General features: G+C 48.5%; 1 protein-coding gene across 4 annotated transcripts in view; it reads left to right on the top strand.

Moving 5' to 3' along the window:
- GGTA1 (glycoprotein alpha-galactosyltransferase 1 (inactive)) overlaps positions 1 to 18877 on the top strand; it is a 103165-nt gene that overhangs the window by 54829 nt on the left and 29459 nt on the right. For 2 of the 4 annotated variants that reach the window (XM_075560431.1, XM_075560432.1), the window contains exons 2-3: positions 8112 to 8228; positions 9017 to 9114. The gene's annotated coding sequence lies outside the window, so the exon portion shown is untranslated. The remainder of the gene's footprint in view (positions 1 to 8111; positions 8229 to 9016; positions 9115 to 18877) is intronic. The other 2 variants (XM_075560433.1, XM_075560434.1) reach the window with 1 other exon arrangement.

The following is an 18877-nucleotide window of genomic DNA, read 5'->3' as shown; positions in this document are numbered from 1 at the left end:
ATATATATAGTTTGTCATTGTTGTTGTTGCAAATAATATATTATCACGAGCAAGTAAAATTCAAAAGCGATTCAAAAGCAGGCTTTATCAGCAGGGAGCTGCCAGAAATTCAGGCTGGATTCAAAAAAAGAAGTGACATGAGGGGTATCATTGCTAATGTCAGCCGGATCGTGGCTCAATACCAGAAATAGGTTTACTTCTCTTTTATTAACTGGGCAAAAGTATTTGGTTGTGTGCACCAGAACAGACTAAGGATATTGAGACGAACAAGGATTCCCGAACATTTCATTGCGCGCCTGTGGTATCCGTACATAGACAATCGAGTAAGAGGTGACTACAAAGAAGCTGAGAAACCAGGCGCTATGAAAAAGAGCACAGCATCACGATTGGAGGAAGGCTGATTAATATGCAGATGACTCCACTTGACTCAGGGAAAGCCCAAAGGCCTTGAAGCACTGGCTGATCAAAATCCTACTCTGCAGCCTGTAGATTGCAATTCCATGTAAAGAAGAAAAATCCTCACCATTGGACCAGTGAACAACATCTGGATAAATGGAACAACAATTGAAGTTGCTGGTTTCATTTCCCTTGGCTCCACAGTTAATGCGCATGGAAGCAGCGGTCACGAAATCCAACAACACATTGCACTGGTCAGATCAATCGCGCGAGACCTTTTTTAAGTGTTAGCAAAGATGCCACTTGGAGGCCTAAGGGGCGCCTGACCCAAGTCATGGTCTTGCGATGACCTCACATGCATGTGAAAGCTGGACAACGGATCTGAAAGACTCGAGGAGAATCGATGCATTTGAAATGCAGGGCTGGTGAAGAATATTGAACATACCACGGACAGTCAAAGAACAAGCAATCTGTCTTGCAAGAAGTACAGCCAGAAGGCTCCTTAGAAGTGAGACTGGTGAGATTTCATCTCAGGAACTTTCAATCCGTTCTCCAGGGGAACTAGTCCCTGGAGAAGGACACTATGCTTGGGAAAGCAGAGGATGAGCAGGAAAGAGACGGATTGACACAGTGGGCTCAATAAACCAATGTCACAATGGTGAGGACAGTGCAGGACCAGGCAGGGTTCTCATGCTCTGATATGACTAAGACTGTCGTGATGTCCAGGGTTCTTATTGGCTGATCATCTTCTTAATTCATCTTCATCTGGAAGCTATCCTGTAACACCCAAGCCTCACTACACATGAGATGTCCTGACAGGACTCAAACCCTGGTCTCCCACACATAAGCCACCAGTGCCTCCATCTCTGTTAGTTTCATTTGAGTAAGTTTCCCAGCATCAGGGGCAGAGCCAGCACACAAAGTCAGGCAGCCTGGTGGTGGTGGGGGGGTCTGTTCTCATCACCACCAGGCTGGGTCCACCTGGGTTCTCGAGAAACAAAACCAGCGACATGACTCTTGTATGTATATGTATTTGGAAAGAGATTTATACCCAAACTGGCTCTCACAGTTGTACAAGTGAGTAAATCCAGTCCTGCACAACTGTGTGGATCAGCTGTGCACTGGAGGCTGCCCCTAGCTTGTGGACCAGCAGGGCCTGAGGAACAGGAAGCCGAAAGGTGAAGCAGGAAGGTGGCAGTCTACTGTTTCTAGGACGGGCCGGGGACGTCTCCGGAGGTCGGCAAACTAGAGGCAGGATCCAGATGCAGCGATAGAAGTGAGCTGGCTTCCACGTGGTCCAGTCTGTGGGAAGAGAAGGCCACGCCCCAAGTGAAACTGCCCTTAATCGTATCAAGCCGTGACCTGACTAGGGAGCCTGGTATTCCACCCGACCCTCCCACAACTGCTTGGCTGCTTCACAGGAGGAAGGGCCCGCCCTGGAGCTGCTCCGCGCGGTGCTAGATCACATCCTGGGCGAATGCTGGCCCAGCCAAGCTGGCGTGAAACCTACTATCACAATTGCCCTGAGAGGTGGGCAAGAAGGCGTGTCCCCCTCGCACAGAAGAGGAAACCAGCCACATTGCTTTAGTCCTTGCAGACTTTAGCAGGAATGCCTTTGTAGGCGCCCTAAACCCACTAACCATATTTAGGCTTAAACAAAGTAGGACAAGCTCAAGTTTTTCTGTGTTTTTTTTTCTTTAAAACGGTTTTATTGGCACCTCACCCACAGATCATGAAATCCTGTAGTTCAATCATATCAAGAGGCGTTGTACAAAATGTGTTTGATACAGTTGAGGTATAAGAGCCGTAAGAGCCCCCAATGAAATGATTTTTTTTAAAGTTGCACACTCTTTACCACAATCCATTTTAGAACATTTTCTTCTTTCTTGTACTCCTTGTTATTCATGTATTTCCCCCCAAATTTTGGCAAAAATATACACAACAAAACATCCTCCAATTCAACAACTTCTACATGTATAATTCCTTGCCATTGACTATACTCTTCCGGTTGCACAACTGTTGCTGAGATTCTGCTCCAAGTGGCTCCATCACCTTCAGGAGCTCAATGCCCCGTAAGCAAAAGCTTTTCTCTCTCACTCATGGGCACCATAGGGCAAATTTGGTTTCATTTTTAGTAGTTTTTAAAAAATCAATTTATTAGGGGCTCATACAACTCTTATCACAATCCATACATACATCAATTGTGTAAAGCACATTTGTACATTAATTGCCCTCATCATTCTCAAAACATTTGCTCTCCACTTAAGCCCTTGGCATCAGGTCCTCATTTTACCCCTCCCCCTCCCTCATGAACCCTTGATAATTTATAAATTATTATTTTGTCATATCTTACCCTGTCCGATGTCTCCCTTCACCTACTTTCAGTTTTCTTGATACAATATTCACCTACCACACATTTCCATTGTCAAATCACGTTAAAAAGAGTTATATATGCATCATCACTGTCTGTTCTAAAGCTCCATCTCCCCTCCTGCCTTCATTGTTTGCTCCCCAATTCCCTTCACAGTTTCCCACCCCCTCCCATTCCCCACAAATCATTGCCTCAGTTACTGTCTCTCTCCATCCACTCTTTGTATGTTCTTAAATGGGGAGACCTAACAGAAACAATAAAAAACAAAAGCTAAATGAAACAGAAAGAAGAAAACCATAATAATTATGAGATAAAAATAAAGAGTAAGAAAGACAAGACCACCAACAATATTTTAAAAAACAGAGAAGCAATTTCTGTGGTAGAACAATTGAGAAATGCTTGAACCTAGAGCAAATTCAGATTGGGTCAAGAGAGAGGGCAACTGACCAAGTATCATTATACCATGATTTTATCCACCATAATCAAGTTTACATTAATCTCTATCTGATAGTAAAGTTGTTCAAATCCCTCACCTGTGGCTAACGGGGGAATCTTCCAGAGGCTCAATCTGACTTGATATCCTGCAGATGGATTTGGGGTTCCCAACATCCTCCACAGTCTTGTCCAAATTGGGTGTTCACAATGTGACCCCTCAGATTCTTCCCTTCCTCATATTTGGATTTTGTTATTGTCATCTTTGGATCACACAGGCTAGTGTTCTGTGTGTACTTAGTTGTTGCCTCACTTAGACGGCTGCTTGTTTGAATACAAGCCTTTAAGACCCTAGGCATTGTTCCAATTGATATCTGGCACCATCTGCTTTCTTCCCCACACTTTGCTACAGCACCCTTGTCTTTGTGAAAGTAGATATCAAGCAGGGCTGAATCCAAGAGCTGTTGTTGTTGGATTAGGGCTAGAACGACTGGGAGCCAAGAATCCATCTGCTTCTCCCTGGTTGTAAATAACTCTGGTTTACATTGGCAATCATAGTATGACAAAAACAACAAAACACAAAACCCCAAAGAAACCAAAAAGAAAAACATCGCTTTCTTAGGAGTTTATCCAAGCAAGCAAATATTTTGTGTCTGTAGACTCCTTCGCTGAGAAAACGTAGTACACACACCCACAGAAGTAGCAGAGCAGGGTCTCTCTCTACTTTTACCTAAGCCAAAAGGAATCTGTAGTGAATAGTTTCAGAAGGTTTCGCTCATCACGTCTTTGATGGGAAGCCCATGTGAAAGTGTTCACTACAGATTAAGAAGCAAGCACAAATTAAGTCTGCGCTAGCATTGCTCACTGAGTAATCCATTCCTGCTCCTGCCTGGCCCGGCGGGCGTTCTCTAGAGCAGCTTGGTAGGAACAGCAGCATTGCCAAAGGGATGACCCAGTAACAAATCACCGAGGCTCTGAGGCTCTTTCTATGCTCGTCTGTGGAAATGGCAGAGAAGGGCCCTCCCCTGACCGCTCCATGGGTGATCATGAGACCCCGCTGTGACCAAGAGGGGAGGTCTTACACAAACTGTGAAGAGCGAGGGCAGCGTCGCCCACAACCAGTGAGAGGCCCCCTTTATCTTAATGCACCCTTTACCACTGACCCTCGGTTCAGATGCCAGCGTGTTCCCCCTTGGTCCTTACTGAGGTGCCCAGTGGGGCTTGGAACTGGAGAGAAAGGGAAAAGGCAGAGCCCTTCCATGGTCCGGAGTCTCCCAGTGGCAGCAGGGGAAGACAGAATGCGAGGGCTCTCTGCAAAGGGCCATTTGCAGTGACTTCACAAAATGCATTGACCTGTGTGACCACCACCAGAGCAGCGGTTCTCCACCTTCCTCACGCCGCGACCCTCGAATATAGCTCCTCATGTGGTGGCGACCCCAACCATAACATTATTCTCGTTGCTTCTTCATAACTGTAATTTTGCTACTGTTATGAATCATGTAAATATCTGATAGGCAGGATGTATTTTCATTGCTACAAATTGAACCTAATTAAAGCATAGTGATGAATCACAAAAACAATAAGTAACTCAATATCGTAAAATGTTTATTTCTAAATAAATAAATGAAATTTTGTCTTGACGCATGATGTAGCATGGGTAACAGTGTTCAATACGGGTACTCGCATGTGGGCGTATCTGCATGTGGGCGGACCCGCCCAGAGACGGATAGAGGAGTTATGTCTCAGTTGCTAAGACCATCGAAAATGTGTGTTTTCTGATGGTCTTGGGCGACCCTGTGAAAGGGTCGTTTGACCCCCAAAGGGGTCTCGACCCACAGGTTGAGAACTGCTGACCCAGATCAAGAAACAGGACATCACCAGCACCACCCCCAGAAGCTCCCCTCTGGACCGTCCGTGGCATTGCTGCCCCAGCAGAACCACCCACCACCCTGAGTTTAGTCTTGCCTGGACATCGAACTTTAAATAATGGACCATTCAGTACATATTCTTTTGTGGCTGGCTTCATTGGCTCTATACATCCTTGTTCATGTGACTAGCTGTCGTGCACCCATTGTCCTTGCTGAAAATGGAATTCACAATGATACTTGATCCCGACGTATCTGTTGTGATTGTGCTCTTTAAGCTGCTGTTGGGTCCATTGTAACTCCCGGGGACCCATATGAGAAAGTAGAACTGCCCCACAGGGCTTTTTAGGCTGTGATCACGACAGGGTGAGGTCGCCAGGTCTTTCTCTCTCAGAGCTTGGATTGGATGGATTCGAACTACCGAGCTTTTGGTTGGCAGACAGGCGCTTACCAGTTGTACTACTAGAGCTCCAGGCCTTGGCTACCAAAAAAGTTCCCAACTGATGATGTATTTGAGACCCTGCACTCAAAACCCTCTGTCTTCTAGTTTTTGTATGTTTTGCTCTCATCTTTTCTTCGGTAATAAGTCCTACCTGCAGGTCTCTCCGGATAACATGTGCAAAGCACTTGTCACTTTTACTTTGAAGGAGCCTACTGGCTGTACTTCTAAGACAGATTTGTGTGTGTTTCTGACAGTTTGAGGCATTTTCAATATTCTTTGCCGACACCACAACTCAAATGCATCGATTCTTCCGCAGTCGTCCTTCTTCATTGTCCAACTTGCCGCAGAAGTGACTGAAAATACCATGGCGTGGGGCAGGTGCACCTGTGCCCTCAAAGTAACAGCCTTGCTCTTCAATACTTACAAAGAGAGGTCTGGGCAGCAGGTCTGCCCAATGCAGATGGGTTGCCGGTTGATTTTTTTGACTTGCGCTTCTGTGAGCATTGATGGTGGATTCATGTAAAATGAAATCCCTGGCAACTCCAGCCTTTCTCTGTTTAGCACAATGTTGTCTCTTGGGGCCCAATGGTGAGGATTTTTGTTTTCTTCACCTTGAGTTTCAATCCATTCTAAAGGCTGCAGAATTCCGTTTTCCTCAGCAAGTGCTTTAAGTAAGACCTTTGAGCTTTCCGCTAGGCAAGTTGTGTCATGTGCACATCACAGCTTGTTCAATCAGACTTCCTCCAATTGTGATGCTGGGTTCTTCAGCATAGACTCCGGTTTCCCAGATTATTTGCTCAGCAAACAGACTGTATTAAGATGGTGAAAGGTTACAACCCTTATGGACCTCATTCCTGATTCTAAATCATTCAGATGTGCGACCGAACAAGGTTAAAATATGTGTGTGATGTTAGACACAATGTTTCCAACTTGAAGCGCTAAAGAAGAGAGTTATAAAGATATTGATCATCAAAGGCAATAATAATGAAAAGGAGGGGCGGGAAAATGGTATTTGGCTTATGTCAGAACTGATAGACCGGAACCCGTCGTCAGTCAGGGATTGTGGCTTCAGGCGTACCATGAACACTCACATTCACGTCGCTTGGGCATGTGTGCACACTTTATTTTCGCTCTTGAGCTGGAGTGCGGTAGCAGTGTGTACGACATCCATCTGCTCAGCTTGATACCAGTCGAAGGATTGAAGTAACTTCTAGAAGGAATTTTTAGATCTTAGAAGATCAACTGGCTCATGACCCCAGTGGAAGAAATTGAGATTATCTGGTTACAGAGAGAGGAGGCAGGATTAGGCCCTGTGTCCGTCTGGGAACTTTAGAGAAACAAATCCACAGAAATTCATGTATAAGAGAGAGTTTTATATGAAGGTTAAGTGCGCATCAAGAAAAACATCCCAACCTAGTGCTGCCCAAACCCACAAGTCCAACATTAACCCATTAACCCTTATGTCCAACACCAATCCACAAAGTCCTCCTCCATCTCACAGAGCAGATGCAATGATGTAATGATCCAACTGCAGGAGGAAAGCCAAATCAGTGAGGGTGTAAGCATCTCAGTGCTGGCAGGGGTCTCCACACTGGTGCTCCAGCACCCAGGGCTGCATGAGGGTAGGTCCATGTGGCTTCTCCTTGGGGGTGTCTTGCAGGAAGTCAGCCTTGCCAGCTGAAGCAGGGAACTGCTAAGGCAGCTGCACCCTGGTGCGACCACCACAAAGCAAGAGACCCAAGAACTAGAAAGGCGAGGCTCACTGAGCCATTTATCCCTCTGCCCTTCAATGAACCCCACATGTGTTTATGGGCCAGGTTGGCACAATGAACTAACTACCTCAGACCCTGTCCTTCAGCCAAAGTCCTTCTCTGTCTTCTCTTTTATGTACTGGGGATCTGAGGATGAGTTCTTTTCTAAAAACATTCGAGTTGTTTTGATATTTGGAAATCTCCTACTCGAAGGTGGCTTCCAGCAGGAGAAACCTATTCTGGGAGCAGGAGTTGGGGGTGGGAAGGGTTCAGCCTGGCTGCGCCAAGGAGAAGGGTTGGGCTTTCAGGACTTTTCAAAGTTCTTCCAGCCTGGTTTTCCACTCAGGGCATTCCATTACATGCTATAAAAAAAACACAATAGCCAAACAAAACAAAGCAACAGAGTGCAGCCTAAGGATACCGAGAAAAGACTTAACTTTGAAGAACATTTAGATAAGATGTAAGCAAGTGTCTTGGGGGCTTTCTCCTTCCCCCACCCCTCTCCTTAAATTTGTTTCTTCCTTTTTCTCTGCTTTGGCTGTCACTTGGGGTTTGGATTCAGAGTGGTTCTCATTGTGCCAAGGAGTGGGTGACGTGGGCAGCCCATGTGCCTGTCTCAAGGGTGGTGGCCTTGCCGCCCCCAGTGCCAAGCCTAGTTGGGGCTGCGGTTTTGCTTGGCGCGGCAGACTGAGCCTTCATGGCTCAGGGAGGAATGCTTCTGCCCTGGCATGTAGCTGAGGCAGCAGACCTGATACACAGCCCATGTCCAGGGACCTGCAGTGAACCAAGCCGCTAGCCGCACAGGGATCCGTCTACCCTCTTCTTCCTGAAACAGCTGTTTATTCTCTTGACAGGAATTGGAACGAAGCACCTTCCCTTCCTCCTCGCCCTGCCTCCTTCTACGCAACAGGAACTCAAGAGAACTTTGTTGTTTTGCCTTTTATACCGGGGAGAAAGCAGCAGACGATGAGGTAGGTGAAATGTTGAGGTGATTTCATTCTACTCTGCCAAGGTCCTTGGGGGGCGGGGGTGGGGAGTGGGGTTGAGAGCAGACTGCGATGTGGGTCTACAGGGAGGGAGGACCCTTGGTTCCCCTCCCCCTCGCCCCCCGGCTGGTTCCTCCTGTAGTTCTGGAAAAGGACCCAGTTTTCACTCCCCTGGAATTGGACCTGGAGGCAGGAGCTGGCTCAGGGACACCCCCCTGTCAGTTCCATTCCCCTTGGCAGGAATTCACAGGGCTGCAGGTCCCCGCCAGTGGCTTGGGATTCAAAGTGATAAGGCAGAGCTGGGGGCAAGCCTGGAGTTTTGTGGGCGGATGCAAAGATTGAGTCTTTCCAAGTAGCTCAGCGCCCTTCTGCTCACTTGTCTCTCTCTGGAGTGGGGGCAGGGACAGCGGCCAGGGATGGGGTGGGGGTGGAAGCAGACCCTCGCACAGCGAGGGACACAGTAACTTGTGGGTCAGCCAGGCAAGAAGAGGAGTTGGGTAGAGGCACGACCATTTCTGAAAGGGATTCATGAAAAGGCACTGCAAGAATGGGCTGTTCCCGGTGGGGTGGCTGGATTCACAACGGTGGGTTTCATCTAAGGCTTGCCTCTTATTTGCCTCTGCCTGGGTTCACTCTGACCCCTGTCATGAAAACCATCAGTGGAAACAGCCTTCATGCATTTCCCACCACCAGGAATTCTGAGAGGGGGCACTTCTTCTTGGCAGCTGTACAGTTAGGGAGGATGGAGGAAATAAGGAATTCTCCTTCCCCAGCCCCAGCCCCATCCTCAGGTCCAGAGCTGGCCCGGGACTCAGGTGACCTGCGTTCGAAATCTGGCACCGCCACTTCTAAGTGATCCAAGTGACCTCAGGCAAGTGACTTGACTTTGCTAAGACTCAGTTTCCCCTGCTCCACAGGTAAGAAGACAGGGATGCTGCACCCACCTGGGGCGAGCTGAATGGCAAGGGGAGAGTGAGGAATCCCCACCCTACCTGGCCAGCAAGTTGGCTCACTGCTCCTGGGTGGCTCTGCCTCCAAGGAAAAGCTAGCTCTCAGGGGAGTTTGGCCAGTGGGTGGTGGCTTGGGTCAGTTTCTGTGGTGTCATCGTGTGAGGCAACATGAGAGGATATCCCAAAGAAAGGCAAGGGACCAGCCCCAGGAGAAACCTTCATGCTTATCGGTACAACATAATGGCTGTAAGTTGGCACTGCGGGACAGAGTCCCTGACTCGGAATCCCACTTCCCTCACTCCGTGCCCTCATCTTCAGTGGGTTACTCACCTCCTGCCAACCTCTACAGAGTGGAGAGGATTATAGAGGGGACTTTGTCGGGGTTGTTTTGAGGCTTAACGGAAGGGCTGTTGGGATTTTGTTCCGCCCAGGGTTTGGGTTTGGCTTTGTTGAGAAAGATCGGGGCGTTGCCAGACTGAAAGCTTCTTCAATTATCAAGACTTTCTTTAGTGTGTGTTCTGGTGCTAGACGATATGCAATGTAATAAAAGTTATTTCCATTTCTCCTTCTGTCATCCTCAAAGGATTGACTCAGGGGTGAGTTCCGTACCAGATCTAAAGGGTGACCAAGGGCGATGGTCTTGGAGGGTCCATCAGTCCATCTGACCTGTCAGCCGGGTCTCTTTCACAATTTTGAGTTCTGTCCCCACTGTCCCCCCACTCTGTCCAGGACCTTGTTGATCAGAGCAGTTGGCAGCGGTCATTCGGACGTCAGGGTTTTGGAGAGAGACCGATGTCTGTGTGGCCCATTAGTGCCTTGGACTAAGTGTTCCTATCTAGCTTTCCGTTTTCATCCCTCCTCTTTCCTTAGGGTACAGAGAGACCAATAATGGCCCCTCAGAGGACTGCTCAAAAGCTTTTAAGATTACAGTTACTACTCGCCCAAGTTGGATATCAAACGTCATCTTTGTGAACAAGGTCACTTGACCTTGGTGTGCCCTGAGGCCAAGGTTCTGATCTCTGCAGGTCCAGAGATTCATTCCCTCCAGGTGTCTGGTGACGTGTAACAGGTTTTCACAACTTTGCCCCCCTGGATGCTCTACCACATTGGTGGATGTAGTTAAGCACATATCTGTGTCGAGCCTCTATATATATCCGTGGGGTGCACTCACTCTCCACATCTGTTCAGCCTACATGTCTATCCATCTGCTTAGGGATCCTCACTATCTCAGGACTGTCTCTATAATAGTAATGACCTCTGCTGCCTTTAATTCTTTTCTTTTAAAAAAAAGGTCATTTTATTAGGGCTCTTACAACAATCCATATCATATATGTATTTTTCCCTTGCTGTCTTTAATTCTTGCAAACCTCTCAGTATCACCACCTGCTTTCATCACTGGCCAAGCTCTCCCTTATTACCCGTTGCTTGACCCTCCGCCCCAGTTAGTACACGTCCCCCCTTTTGTTAGGGTTACAACGCAGTGGCATTCATTACAGTCCCCATGTTGTATCCCCATCTCCACCTTCTCTTTCCAAAGGCGTTTCATCCCCCAAACAGAAACCCAGCACCCTTCCAGCAGGGGCTCTCCATTCCTCTTGCCCTCCCTCCAGTCCCTGGCAACCACCACAGGAACTTCGGTCTCTATGCATTGCCAATTTCAGATACTTTCCATAGGCAGAATCATACAATATGTATTCTTTTGTGTCAGGGATGTCTTCAAAGAAAAAAATTGCAAATACGTTATCCAGCATGAAGGTAAAAATGGCATCACACCAACAGAATAAAAACCGACGCTACCCCACAATTCGCCGATTTCATGCGACAACATTCTAATACAAAAATGTGGAGAGCCTCTGCAAGGGGGTGTCCAATTCCCACAGATGGGCCCTGGGTCCCCACTCCATACTCCCCCTATTTCACAATGCAATGATTTTTTTGTTTTGTTTTGGTCTTTGATACCTGATACCTGATCCCTTCGACACCTTGTGATCTCACAGGCTGGTGTGCTTCTTCCTTGTGGGCTTTGTTGTTTCTCAGATGGCCACTTGTTTATCTTCCAGCCTATAGGACCCCAGATGCTATATCTTTTGCTAGCCGGGCACCATCAGCTTTCTTCACCACATTTGCTTATGCACTCACTTTGCCTTCAGCAATGGTGTGGGGGTCAGGGTGCATTGTAGCAATGATGAAACATACAATTTTCCTCTAGTTCTTGAATGCTTCCTCTCCCGCACTATCATGCTCCCAATTCTACCTTACAAATCCGGCTGGACCGGAGGATATACACTGGTACAGAGAGGAACTGGAAACATAGGGAATCCAGGACATATGAATACCTCAGGACCAGTAGTGAGAATAGTGATAATGGGATGCTGGAGGGAAGGTGAGGGAGAAAGGGGGAACTGATTACAAGGATCTACATATAACCTCCTCCTGGGGAACAGACAGTAGAGAAGTGGGTGAAGGGAGACATTGGATGGTGTAAGATATGACAAAATAATAATTTATAAATTATTAAGGGTTCGTGAGAGAGGGGGAGTGGGCAGGGAAGGGAAAAAATGAGCTGATACCAAGAGCTCAAGTAGAAAGCATATGTTTTGAGAATGATGAGGGAAACAAATGCACAAAAGTGCTTGACACAATGGATGGATGTATGAATGGTGATAAGAGTTGTACGAGCCCCCAATAAAATGCTTTTTTTTAATGTAGAGATCCTCAAGAAGATGACTTGGCTGCTCTGCGAAGCTGGCATGTGGTTTGGCTGAGTGCTCTTTGATTGCCTCAATCTGGCATTGATGCTGTCGCCTCCTCTTCAGTGGGGAGAAACATAAAAGGAAGTCATTGTAGCTTCTAGCCTGTCTCCTGAATGGGTGCTTTCGTTGACCGAGACTTTGGGAGAGGTTCTTGTTACTGGCCACACCACACCCACATCTTTTAGTGGTTTCTTTCTCAGGTGGCACTTCTTGCCCATGGGCCAGCCCTCTGGAGGACTCAGCCTTTGGATCCTTGCTGGGCGTAGGAGGTGGTGATGGGGTAGACTACAGGCCTGCCCTTGAGTCTTGGCTTAGGGACATGAGGTGGCTATGAGGCCTGCATCATGGTGATCTCTGAGCAGGAACTGGAGTTATCTCTGTTCAGCTTCCTCTCCTGACAGTCAAAGATGAGTTGTGTCAGCAGGGCCTACCCAGGCGGACCTGCAGATAGTGGGGCCAGCCCCTGGGGCTCTGCTTGCCATCCCAGGAATGCACCAGAACGAGAGGGTGATCTCATGGGCCAGGGCAGTGTCCCTTTCTCTAGGAAGCATTGGGAGCTTCCCAACACAACCTCAGATCCAGAGAAGACTCAACCTTGCAAGGCATCTGTGCCAGGAGAGGCCCTGGCACTCCTGATCGGCAGTAGCTCCTTGGAGTTCCTGCCCGTCGTTCTCCATGCATGCTGGGTAGGGAGCCCTGTCAATTGAGCATCACTTCTAGGAATTCACATGACCAATTGCAACAAGCTCTACGTGACTGCAAGAACAGCCGGCCCTCCGGGGACATGAGCTTCCCAGTCCCTTGCTTTATTTTTCACTTTTGCCCTGAGTCAGTCAGAAAAACTTGTGGGAGAGAGTGAAGTCCAAGAGCCTCCTTTTTCACTGATGGAGGAGACCAAGGCCCCCCGGGGAATCCCGCTACTCCTGTTTGCAAAGCTGGCTTGGTGCTGGAGCGGGAGCTGACTGGCAAATCGATCCTCTCCCACCCCACGTCGGTGCCAGACTGACTGGGGCTGCGCAGCCAGGCTCTCCTCACTGCTGTGTAGAGTTGAGGTGACTCTATGGTAACAGCCGGGGGGGGGGGGCGGTGACTTGTGGCCCCAGCCCCTAACTGCTGTGCGCAGGTGCTGCCCAGGTGGATCTAGTCTCCCAGGGCCCCTCAGCTGCACTTTCAGAGAGCGAGCTGTGCGCCACCTGCTTCGGAACCCTTCCATTCAAAAGCACCAACATGGGCTTCGCTGCTATTGGTGGAGCGTTTCCCGACTGCCAGGCAGGGCTGAGTGCTTCACGTGGGGTCTCCTCATGTCTTTGCAGGAACCTTAGGAGGAAGGTGTCTGATTCTCCACGTGATCAGTGGAAACTGAGGCTCAGAGAGTTACAGGAACTTGCCCAAGGGCTCATTCCGTTATGCTGATGGACGCGTCTTTAGATGCCGATTTCGACCTGGGGCATTTAGAAGGCTGTATATTGGAGTTTCATACAAGGTCATCAGCCCTCAATCAGTTCCTGCCTCGCTCCCTGGCTCCCTGGCCCCCTTCGTTATCCTTTGCTGCACCCATAACTCCCTGGCACGATCACGTTCGCTCTGTTGAGGGTCTGGGTTCCCCGTTGGACTGTCAGCTCCATGATGGCCTTGCTTGCTGGCTCTATGGGGGTTGTTGATTGAATCTTGTGACTTGTGACAGAGCAGGTGTCCTTTTCTGGCGCCCTCAGTGCTCGCCTGAGGCATTTGGCCCTCCCCAGACGCTTATGGTTCACCCTGGTGAACAGATCCCAAGGCCCGCACAGTCTGGCCCCATGGCCACAGTCCCAGAGTGGTTAGAACTGAGCAGAGAGGGGCGTCTCTGATGGAGGAGTGGGTTCCAGGAAGAGGCCACTCATCACAGGCAGAGAGGACGTCTTCAGCCTCGGGGAAGCTGGAAGCTGCTGGGGAAGGCTCGGTTGCCTCTGCCCTGGCCTTCCCCCTGCCCCACCCTGCTCTCAGCGAGATAATGGATTTTCCAGGGCCTCCAAGTGCACTGTTATTCTGCAGAATGTCACCTTTCCCCTGAAATGTGATGGGGAAAACAGGGCCCACTTGCATTCCTTTCAGAAAGGAATTCTGTTTGGAAAGAATACCTGAATTTAGGAGTGTCTGTGTGTGTGTGTGTGCGTGCGTGCGTGTGTGTGTGCGTGCGTGTGTGTCTGTGTGTGCGTGTGTGCGTGCGTGTGTGTGTGTACGTGCGTGCGTGGGTCTGTGTGTGCGTGTGCGTGTGCGTGCGTGTGTGTGCGTGTGTGTGTGTGTGCGTGCGTGTATGTGTGTGTGTTGCTATGTGGGAGAGAAGGTGGGGGAGCGATTCATTTATGGACCACATGAAAAAGCCTCCCTGAGACCCCAGGGGCATACAAAAAGGGACCGGATATGGGAGTAGAGCGCAGGGGACAAATGGCCAGCCTTACAAAGTGGGCCTCTGCCTGTGACACCCCCCCCTGAGAGCTGTCCTGGAGGCCCGGGGGAGGGGCTTTATCGGGAACTCTGCTAGAGCTGAGTTTGGGGGTGACTGTGTGGCCCCACAGCATATGCCAAGTGGCTGGCTACATTCAGAGAGAAAAATCAGGAGAATGTGATTACAGCTAGAGGTCTGGGACCATCCCTGGCTGGGCGTCTGGGGCTGACTGAGCTCACCCTGTTCTCAGAGGGTGGCATCAAGGTGTCCCACGCCACATGCTCCCCTGTAGAGCCTCACTCTGTGCTCTGTCCCTTTAAAAGGCAGTGAAAACGCAAACACGTGTGTTTCTTACCTACTCAGATAAGATAGTCAATCATTTATCTCCAGAATGCCCTTTTTTCTTTTTTCAATTCTAAGACAAAGACTAAAAAGGACTTTTAGACGATGTTGACTGCCAAATGCCGCCTTTTTGTCTAGAGAGAAAAATAATTATATCTTAAAAGGCTTACAGGCCACCCTGCCAACCCTTCCTTCCTTCCTTCCTTCCTTCCTATTTTCCTTCCTTCCTTCCTTCCTTCCTTCCTTCCTATTTTCCTTCCTTCCTTCCTTCCTATTTTCCTTCCTTCCTTCCTATTTTCCTTCCTTCCTTCCTATTTTCCTTCCTTCCTTCCTTCCTTCCTGGGAGACTGAGAGCGTGCTTCTGGGAAGGCTGTGTACGGCCCTTTCCAAAGCTTTGCTGAAGAATACAGAGTTGACTTATTTGAGTGGCTTCGAATGATAAGCCTCCAAACAAGGGTGACCATTGGCTGCAGCGAAAGGAGGCAAGCTCCTTTCGGGCAAACTGTGATGTGCAGGCAGACGTGGGCTTTGAGAGTCGCCTCCCATGGTGATTTCCGTAGTAGAAGAAAGAAAACAACTGCACGCACTCCGGCACGTTTGGGGAGCGGGTCTGACTCCCCCATACAAGCATCAGCGCTCTCGGCCATAGCGGGGGTGCATTTCTCTGCTTCCTGTGTCTTATCATAGGCAGCACGCTTGGGCCTCAGCTACCTCCTCAGCACGTGCAGGGCCCAGACTTGCAGAAAGACATCAAGGTCCAGCCCACCTCCAAGGAGCTTTTGAGCAGGCTGGGAGTGTAAAACAGATACATAAACCTGTAGTGTCCCTAATTTGTACTTTAGGGCATAGCGTGTTCTTATTCCAAAATCCTGCTGTTTTGGTTTTTCTTCTTCATATTGTGAAAGAAGCGGGGATTTACTGAGGAAATCCGTTTGGTTTCCTTCTCACTGCCCGCCACCAGGTCATGGATGACAAGCCCCACATGGAAGTTCAGGTCCCTGCCTTTCCTCTTTGCATCCCACGTGGCCACACGTGCTAAGGAGTGGCGCCTCCCTAGGGTTGTGACTGACCTTGCAGACTTGCCTATTGCTGGGCTGAAAATGGGACCGTGGCTGACCCTGAGTTCGTTCCGGACCTGAAGGGAGATGGAGGGCCTTTCGTCTCTGTTCAACCAGAAAGCCTGATGTGTTTCATGATTCTGAGGCCTGTGTCACGCCCCCCCCCCCCCATACCCAGGATCGTCTAGTGGGATGGCTTTCAGAGTAGTCAGTAGTGGCGGCCAGGCATCAACTAGCTCTTCTGCTCTCAGAGTTGTGGACGGTGATGTTTGTGTCGTCTATGGGTCCTTTGGACCAATTGTTTCCTCCTCGTGTCTTTCCCTGTTCATCCCTGTCTTTCCTTAGGAAGAGGACAGACTAATAGTTGCAACTTAGACAACTGCTTATGAGTATTTAAGGCCCCTGTCACTACTCATCTGAGAAGGATGTAAAACATTGTGACTCAAAACAGAGACAAAAACCCAAACTCACTGTCATAGAGTCGGTTCTGATTCATAGTGACCCCACAGGACAAGTTAGAACTGGCTGGTGGTTTTGAACTGCTGGCCTCGTGGTTAGCAGCCCAACTTGTAACCACGATGTCACCAGGGGCAATGTTATGTCAATAGACCATTGTGTCTCCTAATTCTATGGCCCTGCTCTCCCAGGCCCAATGACTCACTCCCTCGAGGTGTTCGGTTATGTCCAAGACATTTTCCTAACTTTGCCTCTTGTGTGCTCTCTCTTATTCATGGGTATGTTTGTAGCAAAGGTAAATACGCATATACAAATGTCAACTCTGTGTGTTTGGGCATATCCGCCTACACCTGCTCAGCCTGCATGTCTATCTAAGCATCTGCTGGTAACTCACCTCTTGGTAGGAGACCTGCTCACAGTGGCCTCTGTTTCTTTTACTCTTGCCAACCTTCCCAGGGTCTTCCCCTCCCTCCATCGTTTGTTTGCCAACTTCTCTCTTCTTGTTCTTGCCCTTCATCCAAGTTGACACTTGTCTACCCTCTCTCCTAGGGCTTCCCCACCCTCCCTTCCTCTGTCACTCCTGGCAACCGTGAAATAATGGAGGGGGGGCAGTGTATAATTACTGTCTTTTTTCTTGACTTTGTATCATTATTAAGTCTCCTGCAATACTTGCCCTAATATGTGACTAATTTCATTCAGCATATTGCCCTCAGGTTCGTCCACGTTATGAGGTATTTCACAGATAAATCGTTGCCTTTTAAGGTTGTTGAGCATTTCATGATTGTTTGTACCATCGTTTGTTTATCCAGTCAGCTGTTGATGGACAGCCCTAGTTTCCCCTCAAATACAAATGCGTATTTGCAAGAACCAGGCATTAGGTGATCTCACTGTATACGCTCAGGAGTCTGTTTCAGGGATGCCAGTGCTAAGGGCTGAGCATTTTTTGAGCATTTTTATCATGTCAATCAAGAGCCCTGGTGATGTAGGGGATTGCACGTTAGCCTACTAATCACAAGGTTAGCAGTTTGAACTCCCCAGCTGCTCCGCAGGTGAAAGATGAGATTTTCTGCTCCTGTAAAGAGGTACAATCTGGGAAGCCCCCAGAGGCAGTTCTACCCTGTCCTTTGGAGTCACTAGGAGTGGAAATCAACTCAATAGCAGTGTGTCTGGTTTTTGGTATGGTGTGCCAGGCACAGTGCTAAGTATTTTATGGACATAGCTCTTGTAATTACTACTGTTTTTATCCCCAAATGAAAGACATGGAAATTGATTCGGTGTAATCTAGCAGTGGCTCACAGTTCCTTGCTGAAACTTGGGGTCTGATAAGTTGGAATTCAGAATTTGGGGAAATTTTGTTGAAATGTCAGAAGTTTTCAAAAAAGAATAAAGGTTTGTGAGAGGCGGGAAAGCATGGGATTGTTCCACAATTTTTTTTTGAGCCCCCTTCGTATACCGTATAGTTTATATAAGCTTCTGTGTGGCAACACCACATGATCAAACACCACACTGTTTCCCTAAGGAAATGTAGAAGCAGTCCCAGTACATGGAATAAGGGCTATGAATTGCCTCACGGGCAGTTGGGAACTTTAGAATTAAAAAAAGAAGTAAGTTTTTGGTTCTTCCAAGCTTGACAGATTTTTGCCATTGTGGATGCAGCTCCGGGGAACTGCCACATGCTCAGAGTCTCCCACTTTTGCGGGCGTCAGAGTTGGGGCTCCAACCCCCACTTTGATCCACAGTCTGTCAGGAGCCGACACTTCCTTGGGAGCAGACATCAGTGTGGAGAGAGGCCAGACCTCAGCTTCAGGGTTTGCCCCAGACCCACAACTTCCTAGTACTCCACAAGGGCTATTGACATACATTTTGCTCGGCCTTTTTCAGTAGTGGGCTGAGTTAAATGTAGCCTTCCAAATGCTTTGTGTTTGTCTGGGCCATAGGTGCCAGCTCATGCAGTGCTTGCTTACAGGGAAGATGCCCGATCGGTCTGCCTGTGGTCCAGCAGGTCCATCTTCTCCAGGCCTCTGGAATACCACCGATCACATTCCAACCGAAAGAGGCAGGTTATTGAGGCTTATTATAGTGAAACTCAAAAAACTCCACCTCATTTCTCAGTCATCGGGGACCCTGCAGGACAGAGTAGATTACCACGTTGGGTTTCTGAGGCTGTAAATCTTCCATAGGAGCAGACAGTCTCAATTTTCTCCTGGGACACTTGGTGGGTTTGACCTGCTGACTTCTAGCCCATCATGTAATCCACTATGCCAGGCCTGGATGAAGATTAAAATCGGTAAAGGCAATTTTAAAGGCATCTGGGGCAGAGTATAGGAGGAACTGGGTACAAGCTTCCAGTTGCCAGAGCCCAGAGGACTGAATTTAGCTACTCAGAATCCAGCCCCCATTGTACAAAGAAAAACAATGTAATCTGTCTCCAGGCCCCAGGTACACAAAGGCATTCTGATCAGGCAGTATTTCCCAAGGGCTGAGACCTTATCTCTCTGGTGCTGGCCAACAGCTTACTCTTTCTTTGAATAGCTTAGATCTACTGAGTTAACCCTTTACTGGATTTAATAAGAAAGGTGATACAGCACATGAGGTTCAAGACAGGAATCTAAGAAACCTCTTCCCCTCGCCCCCTTAGTATGGGAATTGT

The sequence above is a fragment of the Tenrec ecaudatus genome, chromosome 10 (assembly GCF_050624435.1).
Source record: "Tenrec ecaudatus isolate mTenEca1 chromosome 10, mTenEca1.hap1, whole genome shotgun sequence".
NCBI classification, from domain to species: Eukaryota; Metazoa; Chordata; class Mammalia; order Afrosoricida; family Tenrecidae; genus Tenrec; species Tenrec ecaudatus.
This window is presented reverse-complemented; position numbering and strand designations above follow the sequence as displayed.